Consider the following 14,638-nt stretch of genomic DNA (forward strand, 5'->3'; position numbering starts at 1 on the left):
AGATGCCATGAATAAATGTGTCAGTAATAATGGATAATGTACAGTTATCAAAGTTTTAATTTCAAGGCTGAATATAGCCTACGGAGAAAAAAAAAAAGAAAAAAATCTGTTCTTGTGCCTGGCTGTTCTGGTGGTCGGTGCTTTGTATACCAATATTTGAAAGAGAGATTGGGCAAGGGGGAACCAGTAATCTTCTTAGCAGTCCTGACTGTCTGTTGTTGTCTTTTGATGTCTGATTTGGTAGCTTAACCACTGTTTTGAGTGTGTTCAGCTTCAGGTTGTTGTGACTGCACCAGACATCCAGCACTTTAACCTCCTGCATGTAAGCAGACTTGTCTCCATTGTCTATGAGGCTGATGATGGTAGTGTCATCTGCAAATGTCAGGAGCTTGACAGAGGGGTCTTTTGCAATGCATTTGTTCCTATACAGTAGGTAGACAGCCTAATTGGGCTTTACCACCGCGTGTACCGCCGCTAACTGTAATTCAGTCGCGTGTTAAAATCATTTGCGAAACTACCACCAGGTGGCGCAAAGGGAGGGATTGCGAAATGAATGTAATTGTAAAATGAAATAAAAAAAGGAACATACAACAACAACAATAACATTATGATATAACATTGTAACGTCTTTAAAAAATATTCTAACATTTACAGTGAGTTAATTTTAAAACGTAAGATAGTCTTAGGCTACAGTCTACTCATCAAAAATTAAAAGAAGACCTTTACACAAAGGATCATATGCATGCTATTGTTATTAAACAGTAAATAAATATAAGGCCCATGTATGTATGTATGTATGTATGTATATATATATATATATATATATATATATATATATATATATATATATATATATATATATATATATATATATATATATGGATAAAAAGCTAAATGTTTTCATTTCATTTTCATTTCGGTTCATTCTTGGTTTAAAAAAAATCTTCAGGTTCCATATGCAGAGTGAAATGGGAACGGTCCAGCATTTAGCAATAATTATTATTAACTCTGTTTTTATTCTTGATATTTTCAAACTACTAACACTTGGCATTTTTGAATTATGCCTTATGTGTGACCAAAAATTTAGTATTTTCTGTTTCTGCTGTTTGATCGCGCTGGTGTCTCGTGCACATATTCACTGGAAACAGCAGTCATTCACCAGACATTCAGTGTTAGCAGCGATCCACTTACTCCACATATTGTTAATTATGATTTTTTTCCATCGATACTAAAACACACGTGAACAACAAAGCCTATTTTACCTCACGAATAATACTTAACCCTCTGGAGTCTAAGGGTATTTTTAGGGCATGGAGAAGTTTCTTAGAAATATCTAAATGGGTAAAGTCTAATCTAACTGTAATCAGCACAAACTGGGCTGTAATAATATGTGAAATTATTGTACGTACATGATTGTGTTTTTGAGAAAAAAAATGTTATGCGTGGTTAGTGAAAAACTAAAAAAGTTAAAACACTTGAATAAGGCAAAAAAACACATAAAGAAAATGGTTCCCGGGATTTTTGAGAACTGGAGCTTGTAGTCTAGAATTTTTATTTCTAAATTATGTGAAAATCATCTTGTTTACTCACTTAAATTTTCTAAGAAACTTTTTGTTTGTAAAAGTCATATGTGAGTAGGCGTCAACTATCATGAATATCATTGTGATTTACACCTGAGAAGACAAAGGCCTGCATAATGAGCTGCATAATGAGCCTTTCAGTCATCTGTGCCACTGAGAGGAAGTGTTACAAGAAAGAATGTGAAGACAAAATAAATGTATATAATTTTATGTTTATAGTTTATTTAGAATATATTTAATTATCCCACAACATAATTTAATATCCACTTGGGGGAGCAGTTAAACAGTTTATTAGGAACAATCAAAGCTGACTTTCAAACTAATTTTTTGCATCATTACTCCAGTCACACAATCCTTCAGAAATCCTTTTAACAATCTTATTTTCTACAAAAAATAAAAACAAAATAAAATGTATTGTTATTATTATTATCATTATTATTATTATTAATGTTGAAAAGATCTGTGAATATTTTTTCAGGTTTTTTAGGGGGGATAAATTAAAAGAACACCATTTTTTTGTTACATTTGTTACAGTTACATTTATGTTACATTTATATTATTTACATCAAGCTTTTGAATGGTATATATTGTATATTGTTATTGAAACTTCATAATGTTTCACTTGATTATACATTTAGTCAGGAATTATAGTTTGGAAAAAGTCTTTGAAAAAAGTCTAAAAAGTAAAATGTTTACACGTTATGTGAAAACTAGTACAAGTATATAAATAAATAAAAAGAGACTTACTCATGTTTATGATCTCTGCTGAATAAAGTGCTTCATTCTTTTTTTTTTCTGAGGAAATCCATTTCTCAAATCCTCAACCACATCACATCTTTTTGGGGTGAATTATGTCTTATTCCTCTCATCGCGAAGCAAACAGTAAAATAAAAAACTTGAAGAACAGTCTCGCTGCTTTTTCTTCTGTGTGCGCGTATTCAAGCCGTGCGCTGAATAGAGCTTTCAGCGCGGGGGCGTGGTCACATTAGATATAATGAAGGGAGACTTGAAAAACGGACATCGCGTTGTTTTCATAAGGATTACTTTATCACAGAATATCTGTTTTCGGCAGCACTTATTCAGTTTAAAAGTAGACATGTCAAGCTTTCTATAGATATCTCTCTCATGTCTCTTCGTTGAGTATTCACTGAGTTACAGTTCATTTTAATGACGTGTTTGTAAATGAAGATCAGCGCAGACAAAGGCTGCAGACTGTACACCTTGTTTGTTATCTTTATTTTATGTGCACAAAGTTTGTTATTATGTCTGTATCCAAAAAAATAGACCCTTTACAGATTCGATTGATGTATAGCTGGGTGATGTGGGCAACATCACGAATATGGAAACAGATTTCTCCCGAGTGAGAGAATGAGAAAGCCCAACCTTACCTTATGCTTAGCTTTAAATTATTATTATTTTTTGTTTGTTTATAGCTAAGCCTATATTATTATATACTGCAATTATATTTATCCATTAGAATTCTATATTTTTAATTCTTGTTTTGTTCTGATATATTTGATAAATTTAAAGGATTTGTTGTAAAGTGAAGGCAATTAAATGTATCCTGTTTGTACACAATAATATTATTGTAAATCTAATATATAAATGTAATAATATAAATGTAATAAAATGCAATTTATACATGAATTATATAATATCAAAAAAAAAAGGTAGCAAACGAAAATAGGTGATAAATACATTATAATGAAACCGATACAAGACTCATATATTTTTTTTTCTCTCACAAACTTAATTTATTTTTTAGCGTGTTTAAAAATAAATAAATAAAGAAAACATGCAGCAAATGAAAAAAGGCGATTAATCCGTTAAAATTTGTTACTCTGGGTTAATAGTAATTATAAGTATTATATACTTCAGAGCAGAGCCTGCATGGGCCTAATCTAGGTTATTTTTGTTTTGCTTTTTCCATCGCATCTGAAAATGACTTCGTTCATCACATTCACTTCACGCGCTCTGGCGCTGTTCATTTAAAAAATCGAATTATATTGTTAGTTCTAATTATCTTATTAACACAAGTTCATTTAGGCTATTTAACATGCACTGTGACATTTTATCCTTTTTAATTTATAAACTCCTTGATATTTTAAAGTTAGTTTAATAGTATTTAAATTCAAGTTTAAAAATAGGTTTTACTGCTAAATACCAACAACCATACTGCATGTGAATAAATAAAATGCATACTTTTCATAACATTTCATTATTCCCAGGTCAGGAAGCAGACAGACTGGCTAAACCGACCGTCTGCTAGCTGCCTCCCGTCACAGAGGTCAGTTAATTCTCAGCACATAGAGACTCTTTCACCTAGATATCACACTATAGAGACTGTGTCTGTTCCCCGAACTAGAAAAAACAAAAAACGTCCAAACCAAGTTAAGATTAACAATTTAATTGAGGTTCAACAAATAAAAAACAGAAGCAATATGGATAAACAAATGATAAAGCTTGGCTTATTGAATATCAGATCCCTTTCTATGAAAACACTTTTTGTAAATAATATGATCACTGATCATAATATAGATGTACTCTGTTTGACAGAAACCTGGCTAAAACCTGATGATTACATTATTTTAAATGAGTCCACCCCCCAAGATTACTGTTATAAACATGAGCCACGTCTAAAAGGCAAAGGTGGAGGTGTTGCTTCAATTTATAACAACGTTTTCAGGATTTCTCAGAGGGCAGGCTACAAGTATAACTCGTTTGAAGTAATGGTGCTTCATATAACATTATCCAGAGAAACAAATGTAAATGATAAATCCCCTGTTATGTTTGTACTGGCTACTGTATACAGGCCACCAGGGCACCATACAGACTTTATTAAAGAGTTTGGTGATTTTACATCCGAGTTAGTTCTGGCTGCAGATAAAGTTTTAATAGTTGGTGATTTTAATATCCATGTTGATAATGAAAAAGATGCATTGGGATCAGCATTTATAGACATTCTGAAATCTATTGGTGTTAGACAACACGTTTCAGGACCTACTCATTGTCGAAATCATACTCTAGATTTAATACTGTCACATGGAATTGATGTTGATGGTGTTGAAATTATTCAGCCAAGTGATGATATCTCAGATCATTATTTAGTTCTTTGCAAAATTCATATAGCCAAAATTGTAAATTCTACTTCTTGTTACAAGTATGGAAGAACCATCACTTCTAACACAAAAGACTGCTTTTTAAGTTATCTTCCTGATGTATCCAAATTCCTTAGCATATCCAAAACCTCAGAACAACTTGATGATGTAACAGAAACTATGTACTCTCTCTTTTCTAGCACTTTAAATAAAGTTGCTCCTTTACGCTTAAGGAAGGTTAAGGAAAACAGTTTGACACCATGGTATAATGAGCCTACTTGCACCCTAATTAGAGCAGCCCGAAAAATGGAGCGCAGCTGGAGGAAAACAAAACTAGAGGTATTTCGTATTGCTTGGCGGGAAAGTAACATATCCTACAGAAAAGCATTAAAAACTGCTAAATCCGATTACTTTTCTTCTCTTTTAGAAGAAAACAAACATAACCCCAGGTATTTATTCAATACAGTGGCTAAATTAACGAAAAATAAAGCCTCAACAAGTGTTGACATTTCCCAACACCACAGCAGTAATGACTTTATGAACTACTTTACTTCTAAAATCGATACTATTAGAGATAAAATTGCAACCATTCAGCCGTCAGCTATAGTATCACATCAGACAGTGCACTATAGACCCCCTGAGGAACAGTTCCACTCATTCTCTACCATAGGAGAGGAAGAATTGTATAAACTTGTTAAATCATCTAAACCAACAACATGTATGTTAGACCCTATACCATCTAAGCTCCTAAAAGAGGTGCTTCCAGAAGTCATAGATCCTCTTCTGACTATTATTAATTCCTCATTGTCATTAGGATATGTCCCCAAAACCTTCAAACTGGCTGTTATTAAGCCTCTCATAAAAAAAAACACAACTTGACCCCAAAGAACTACAACCCGAATTCCGGAAAAGTTGGGACGTTTTTTAAATTTTAATAAAATGAAAACTAAAGGAATTTCAAATCACATGAGCCAATATTTTATTCACAATAGAACATAGATAACGTAGCAAATGTTTAAACTGAGAAATTTTACACTTTTATCCACTTAATTAGCTCATTTAAAATTTAATGCCTGCTACAGGTCTCAAAAAAGTTGGCATGGGGGCAACAAATGGCAAAAAAAGCAAGCAGTTTTGAAAAGATTCAGCTGGGAGAACATCTAGTGATTAATTAAGTTAATTGATATCAGGTCTGTAACATGATTAGCTATAAAAGCTTTGTCTTAGAGAAGCAGAGTCTCTCAGAAGTAAAGATGGGCAGAGGCTCTCCAATCTGTGAAAGACTGTGTAAAAATAATGTGGAAAACTTTAAAAACAATGTTCCTCAACGTCAAATTGCAAAGGCTTTGAAAATCTCATCATCTACAGTGCATAACATCATCAAAAGATTCAGAGAAACTGGAGAAATCTCTGTGCGTAAGGGACAAGGCCGGAGACCTTTATTGGATGCCCGTGGTCTTTGGGCTCTCAGACGACACTGCATCACTCATCGGCATGATTGTGTCAATGACATTACTAAATGGGCCCAGGAATACTTTCAGAAACCACTGTCGGTAAACACAATCCGCCGTGCCATCAGCAGATGCCAACTAAAGCTCTATCATGCAAAAAGGAAGCCATATGTGAACATGGTCCAGAAGCACCGTCGTGTCCTGTGGGCCAAGGCTCATTTAAAATGGACTATTTCAAAGTGGAATAGTGTTTTATGATCAGACGAGTCCAAATTTGACATTCTTGTTGGAAATCATGGACGACGTGTCCTCCAGGCTAAAGAGGAGGGAGACCTTCCAGCATGTTATCAGCGTTCAGTTCAAAAGCCAGCATCTCTGATGGTATGGGGGTGCATAAGTGCATACGGTATGGGCAGCTTGCATGTTTTGGAAGGCTCTGTGAATGCTGAAAGGTATATAAAGGTTTTAGAGCAACATATGCTTCCCTCCAAACAACGTCTATTTCAGGGAAGGCCTTGTTTATTTCAGCAGGACAATGCAAAACCACATACTGCAGCTATAACAACAGCATGGCTTCGTCGTAGAAGAGTCCGGGTGCTAACCTGGCCTGCCTGCAGTCCAGATCTTTCATCTATAGAGAACATTTGGCGCATCATTAAACGAAAAATACGTCAAAGACGACCACGAACTCTTCAGCAGCTGGAAATCTATATAAGGCAAGAATGGGACCAAATTCCAACAGCAAATCTCCAGCAACTCATAGCCTCAATGCCCAGGCGTCTTCAAACTGTTTTGAAAAGAAAAGGAGATGCTACACCATGGTAAACATGCCCCGAATGGTAAAAATGGTATATGTGAGGATTTCCAGTCAGGATTTAGACAGTATCATAGTACTGAGACTGCTCTCCTTAGAGTTACAAATGATCTGCTCTTATCATCTGATCGTGGGTGTATCTCTCTATTAGTTTTATTGGATCTTAGTGCTGCGTTTGACACAATTGACCACAACATTCTTTTGCATAGACTTGAACACTTTGTTGGCATCAGTGGAAGTGCATTAGCATGGTTTAAATCGTACTTATATGACCGCCATCAGTTCGTAGCAGTGAATGAAGATGTATCCTATCGATCACAAGTGCAGTATGGAGTACCTCAAGGCTCAGTTCTAGGGCCGCTACTCTTCACGCTTTATATGTTACCCTTGGGAGATATCATCAGGAAACATGGTGTTAGCTTTCACTGTTATGCTGATGATACTCAGCTCTATATTTCTTCGCAGCCCGGTGAAACACACCAATTTGAAAAACTAATGGATTGCATAGTCGATATAAAAAACTGGATGACAAGTAATTTCTTACTGCTAAATTCTGAAAAAACAGAGGTGTTAATTATAGGACCTAAAAACTCTGCTTGTAATAACCTATAACACTGTCTAAGACTTGATGGTTGCTCTGTCAATTCTTCGTCATCAGTTAGGAACCTAGGTGTGCTATTTGATTGCAATCTTTCCTTAGAAAGCCACGTTTCTAGCATTTGTAAAACTGCATTTTTCCATCTCAAAAATATATCTAAATTACGGCCTATGCTCTCAATGTCAAATGCAGAAATGTTAATCCATGCATTTATGACCTCAAGGTTAGATTATTGTAATGCTTTATTGGGTGGTTGTTCTGCACGCTTAGTAAACAAACTACAGCTAGTCCAAAATGCAGCAGCAAGAGTTCTTACTAGAACCAGGAAGTATGACCATATTAGCCCGGTCCTGTCAACACTGCACTGGCTCCCTTTCAAGCATCGCATAGATTTTAAAATATTGCTCATTACTTATAAAGCCCTGAATGGTTTAGCACCTCAGTATTTGAATGAGCTCCTTTTACATTATAATCCTCTACGTCCGCTATGTTCTCAAAACTCAGGCAATTTGATAATACCTAGAATATCAAAATCAACTGCAGGCGGCAGATCCTTTTCCTATTTGGCGCCCAAACTCTGGAATAACCTACCTAACATTGTTCGGGAGGCAGACACACTCTTGCAGTATAAATCTAGATTAAAGACCCATCTCTTAAACCTGGTATACACATAACATACTAATATGCTTTTATTATCCAAATCCGTTAAAGGATTTTTAGGCTGCATTAATTAGGTAAACCGGAACCGGAAACACTTCCCATAACACCCTATGTACTTGCTACATCATTAGAAGAATGGCATCTACGCTAATATTTGTCTGTTTCTCTCTTGTTCCGAGGTCACCGTGGCCACCAGATCCAGTCTGTATCCAGATCAGAGGGTCACTGCAGTCACCCGGATCCAGTACATATCCAGACCAGATGCTGGATCACCACCTAGAAAGGACCTCTACATCCCTGAAAGACAGTGGAGACCAGGACAACTAGAGCCCCAGATACAGATCCCCTGTAAAGACCTTGTCTCAGAGGAGCACCAGGACAAGACCACAGGAAAAAGATGATTCTTCTGCACAATCTGACTTTGCTGCAGCCTGGAATTGAACTACTGGTTTCGTCTGGTCAGAGGAGAACTGGCCCCCCAACTGAGCCTGGTTTCTCCCAAGATTTTTTTCTCCATTCTTTCACCAATGGAGTTTCGGTTCCTTGCCGCTGTCGCCTCTGGCTTGCTTAGTTGGGGACACTTCATCTACAGCGATATCGTTGACTTGATTGCAAATAAATGCACAGACACTATTTAACTGAACAGAGATGACATAACTGAATCCAATGATGAACTGCCTTTAACTATCATGTTTGCATTATTGACACTGTTTTCCTAATGAATGTTGTTCAGTTGCTTTGACGCAATGTATTTTGTTTAAAGCGCTATATAAATAAAGGTGACTTTGACTTTGACTATTCATAAAATGCATAACATTTCTGGTGATTGTATTTGTACTTCAATATAATGAGCTCCAAGTTTAAGAATAGCCCTAGACTGGTTCTCTCACTCTCTCTCTCTCTCTCTCTCTATTTGTTTAGATAAAATAACTGACAAAAATGTACTGTTATTTTCCTCACAAACAAAATTTGCACAGTTGATGGGCTAGTATTAACAAAAAATAAATAATAATAAAAATAATATATAATAAAAATAAAATAAAGTTCTTTCCAGCATTAAGATAAGTTTTTTATCATCTTGTCTCAGTTATAAGTTTATAACTATATTAAAACTTGTTTTGAAAAATTTCTTTGTCATTTGAATATTGATTTTAAAATCGATTTAAATCATAAATCGGATTTATTTTTTTTATTTATTTTTTTAGGCCATATGCTATCGCCCAGCACTAAAAGCAAGTAAAGAAGGCTCCCTTTATAATCACTTATGTTGTCAGTTAATGAAGCTCTTTTTTACATCGTGTGCAATTTGTTGATTATAATGAGAGAACTTGAGTTTAATCATGAGGATGGTTTATTAATCTGTCCATTCTTTAGAGTTTCAAAGATTTAGCTAAATCGTGCTGGTTTAATTTATTCGTTTCTTGTTTTAGGCTATTTAGGCATAATTAATGTGAACAAAATTATACAGCGCTTCACGTTTAAACATGCAACAATTTCTTAATCAGTTTACAGACAAATGTCTTTTTTCCAAGAAGTTATCTGTCAAAATAAAGGACAGGTAACGAATAACAAAATGCATGTTGTTTTATTAAAGGAATTTTAAAATATAAATAAAAATATAGGCATAATATATGAAAATATTGACATTGCATATTAATCCATGTAGCCTACCCCCCTAAAATAGGCTACCACTTTTAATGCTCAGATGCAAAGTAAACCACAATTTCTTTTGAATAATATAACACATAATTCATATAATATAAAAAAACTGCACATCTTTTAAATGTATCAAATCTAAAATATGGTTTAATACCATGTAGCTTAGAGAAAATATAATCACAGGTTCAGGCACAGGCTTGACATTTATCCTGCTTGAATTCGTTCTAATAAATGCACATAACTTCATAAGTACCAAACTTTCATCTGTGAATATTACATTTTAAATATATTAAATATTTTAACTATAGTCTTTCTCTTTCATTTTCCGTGATTGAAGCCGTCAAATGTAACACATCAGCGAGGCAAAACTGACGTCTATTTGCGAAAATGTGCTGTGATGCGCTTGTTTGATAACTTGTGGTTAAAGCACCACTCAGCGGTCAAAAGCTGCAAATGCACTTTACAGACGCCGCGGTGGCGGTACCCGCGGTGGTAAAAAGGGCCTTTAGGCTGTTTACTTAGTGTACATGGAGAAGAGCAGTTGGGAGAGCACACATCCCTAAAGTGTACCAGTGCCGATTGTGAGAGACCTGGATGTGAGTTTAGTTAGCCTCACTAGCTGCTGCCTGTCTGTAAAGAAGCTGGTGATCCACTGACAGATTGGAGTGGGCACGGAAAGCTGGGTCAGTTTGTCTGAGAGAAGGTCAGTCATGATAGTTTTGAAGGACAAACTGAAGTCTACAAACAAGATCCTTGCCTAAGTCCCGGGTCTGGAACGATGGTAGAGCATTTGAAGCAGGAGTGGACTACACACTGTTTCAGTGATCTGTTGAAGATCTGTGTAAAGATGGGGGCCAGTTTGTCAGATCAGACTATTAACAGGCAGGTTAATGTGACCTCATCCAGATTTGTGGATGCAGCTACATAAACACTCCAATCAATGTATTTGAAGCAGGCTTGTAAATCCAAGTCCGCTTCATTAGTCCATCTTTGAATAGTCCTTAATACAGGTTTAGCTGACTTCAGTTTCTGCCTGTAGTGTGTTATGAGATTAACTAGACAGTGCGATCATTGGAAAGATTTGCTTTGTTAAAATCTCCAAGAATTAACCCTCTGGAACTGATCCCCGCGTATATGTGTGTTAAGGCATCTTCTCCTGATAACCCCGAAAATAAATTAAATGACACTTTCAGTTTTGATCATGCAGATAAGAGCAATACATCAATTGAATCTGTAAAGGGTCTAATTTTATTTGTATCCACACAATAACAACAAAACTTTGTGCATTTATAAAATAAAGATAACAAACAAGGTGTGCTGTCTGCAGCCTCTGTCTGCGCTGATCTTCATTTACAAACACGTCATTAAAATGAACTGTAACTCAGTGAATACTCAACGAAGAGACATGAGATATATATATATATATATATATATATATATATATATATATATATAGAAAGCCTGACATGTCTACTTATAAACAAGTGCTGCCGAAAACAAATATTCTGTGATAAAGTAATCCATACGAAAACAACGCGATGTCCATTTTTCACGTCTCCCTTCATTATCTTCTAATGCGACCACACCCCTGCGCTGAATGCTCTATTCAGATTCCAATGTTTCAGTGAAGCGCACGGTTTAAATACGCCCATACAAAAAACAATGCAGCGAGACTGTTCAAGTTTTTTTTATTTTACTGTTTGCTTCACGATGAGAGGAATAAGACATAATTCACCCCAAAAAGATGTGATATGGACTACCTAAGCATTTGAGATTTGGATTTCTTCAGAAAAAAAATAATGAGGTGCTTTTTTCAGCAGAGATCATAAAAAGAGTAAGTCTCTTTTTATTTATTTATATACTTGTACAATTTTTCACATAACGTGTAAACATTTTACTAGTTAGACTTTTTCCGAACTATAATTCCTGACTAAATGTATAATCAAGTGAAACATTATGAAGTTTCAATAACAATATACACTACTATGCCATTCAAAAGCTTGATGTAAATAATGTAAATGTAACAAATAAATGTAACTGTAACAAATGTAACAAACAATGCTGTTCTTTCACTAACCACGCATAACATTTTTTTTTCTCAAAAACACAATCATGTACATATATGCTGCTCACATATTATTATAGCCCAGTTTGTGCTGATTACAGTGATATTAGACTTTAGCCATTTAAATGTCTACAAGCAAAACACAAGGAAAGCACAAATGGCAGGGCATGACAAAACTTCTCCAGGCCCCCAAAATACCCTTAGACCTCAGAGAGGTCCAAGCATCATATGTATTAAAGAGAAAAAAAAATGTATTAAAGAGAAATAACTTACTCAAAACATTTACTCATGCTCAAGAAGACAACATGATGCAATAGGAGCTTGAGGGTGTAAACTTTTTGAATTGGATGATCAGGGTAAACTGTCCTTATATTTTCTTCTGGGAAACATTAATGTATTTATGTAGCTTCTGAACTACTGTACTAAATGAAAAAAAAATTATCTTCAGTTATTATTTTGCCTCTTGGAGTATATAGAAATATCAGTTATGTGAAATAGCTTATTCAAGACAGTAATAAAAAAAATAACATGCAATTTTCATGATCCCTCATTTTGTGATGATTTACATTTTACATATTCTCCGAGAGGTATGTAAACTCATGAGCACAACTGTATATACATATAACATTTTGGAGAAATAATAATAATAACAAAATTGCAATGTGTTTGAGCTGAAACATGTAGTTTTGATACACGCGTCTTTATATTGAGAACTGAATAAATGGCTTGGGAAATTGTGCCTACTTAATCAGTTATCAATATTACAGTTTGTTCTGTAGAGTATTTATGCATTTCAGTATATGCATTCCTGGCATTAATGGAAGTGCATTAGCTGACTACTTATGTTCTGATCTGACCGCCATCAATTCATTGAAGTGAATGAAGAGTTAACATATAGATCACGAGTGCAGTATGGAGTACCTCAAGGCTCAGTACTAGGGCTGTTACTTTTCATGCTTTACATGGTATCCTTGGGAGATATCATCAGGAAGCACAGTGTTAGCTTTCACTGTTATGCTGATGATACTCAGATCTAAATTTCTTTGAGGCCCAGAGAAACATAACAATTTGAAAAATTAACGGAATGCATAGTCGATATAAAAAACTGGATGACGAGTAATTTCTTACTGCTAAATTCTGAATAAAACAGAGGTGTTAATTATAGGACCTAAAATTCTGCATGTAATAACCTAGAACACTGTCTAAGACTCGATGGCTGCTTTGTCAATTCTTCAATCTTTCCTTAGAAAGCCACGTTTCTAGCATTTGTAAAATTGCATTTTTCCATCTCAAAAATATATCTAAATTACGACCTATGCTCTCAATGTCAAATGCAGAAACGTTAATACAGGCGTTTTTGACCTCAAGGTTAGATTATTGTAATGCTTTATTGGGTGGTTGTTCTGCACCTTTAAAGGGTTACTCCACTGCAAAATGAAATTTTTGCATTAATCACTTACCCCCATGTCATTCTAAACCTGTAAAAGCTTAATTCGTCTTCGGAACACGTTAATATCGAATTTGGTCTTTGGATTTAACTGTCTTAATGCATTAAGCCACGTTATTATTAACGAGTTTCTATGAGGACAATAATCTTACATGTAGAAATGTTGTCTTTCCTTTATGATTATAGCCTACTGCCATCATCTAAGCAATATATGGTGCTTTTGAGGGAACTGTGAATTGGTTGCTCCTGATTGTTGTTTTACAAGTTATTAGCACTTCTTCTAAATGAAGTTTCACTTCATTGATTAGCAAATATACTGCTTTGCTATAACAAGTGCTATAACAAGTCTCAGTTAGGTTAACACAGTACATGTAGCATGGGCTTTTAAATAATATAATAAATAAAAACAAAACAGATAGAATAAAAAAAGAATAGAGCAAGATGGAGTTAGAGGTCTTTACAACACACACACACACACAATTGCATAATAAATGAAAAGAAAATAGAATACAAAAAGGTTGGAAAGGTAGTTAGATTTTTTTAAAGAATAGAATTAGAATAGTGAGTGTTAAAGTTAGACAGTCAAATAAAGATGGAAGAGATGGGTTTTAAGCCGATTCTTGAAGATGGCTAAGGACTGAGCTGCTCGGATTGAGTTGGGGAGGTCATTCCACCAGGAGGGAACACTTAATTTAATAGTCCATAAAAGTGACTTTGTGCTTCTTTGGGATGGCACAATCAAGAGACGTTCACTTGCAGAACACAAGCTTCTAGAGGGCACATAAGTCTGAAGTAACAAATTTAGGTAAATGGGTGCAGAGCCAGTGGTAGTTTTGTAGGCAAACATCAATGCCTTGAATTTTATGCGAGCAGCTATTGGAAATTTGAATGATCCCTCCAAATTTTGGAAGTTGTGCAAATCAGTTTCTGGTCTAAAACCCTCTATGAGTTTACTTGATTATTTAAAAGTAAAGGAAAAAATTATAAAAGGGAAAGAAATTATTGTTGAGTTTTTTAATAATTTTTTCATTACTGTGGGTTCAGCCCCTGACCCTAGTCATTTAACCAACGATATAATAAAAGGGAATGGTGAAGCTGAAATATATCGCTCTACTCAGCTTTTTACATTTAACCCTGTTTTAGTATCACAAGTTCATAAAGCCCTACTAAATTTAGATTGTAAAAAGTCAACAGGACCTGATAATATTGAACCTTATTTTTTAAAAATTGCAGCAGATTTTATAGCAGAACCTATTACTTCTATTT

General features: G+C 34.9%; 1 protein-coding gene across 1 annotated transcript in view; it reads right to left on the reverse strand.

The window, feature by feature from the left end:
• The window catches only part of wdr11 (WD repeat domain 11), a 226,446-nt gene that overhangs the window by 48,150 nt on the left and 163,658 nt on the right, over positions 1-14,638 (reverse strand). The gene's annotated exons all lie outside the window — the stretch shown is intronic.

Source organism: Carassius carassius, chromosome 30, assembly GCF_963082965.1.
Source record: "Carassius carassius chromosome 30, fCarCar2.1, whole genome shotgun sequence".
In the NCBI taxonomy this organism is placed as follows: domain Eukaryota; kingdom Metazoa; phylum Chordata; class Actinopteri; order Cypriniformes; family Cyprinidae; genus Carassius; species Carassius carassius.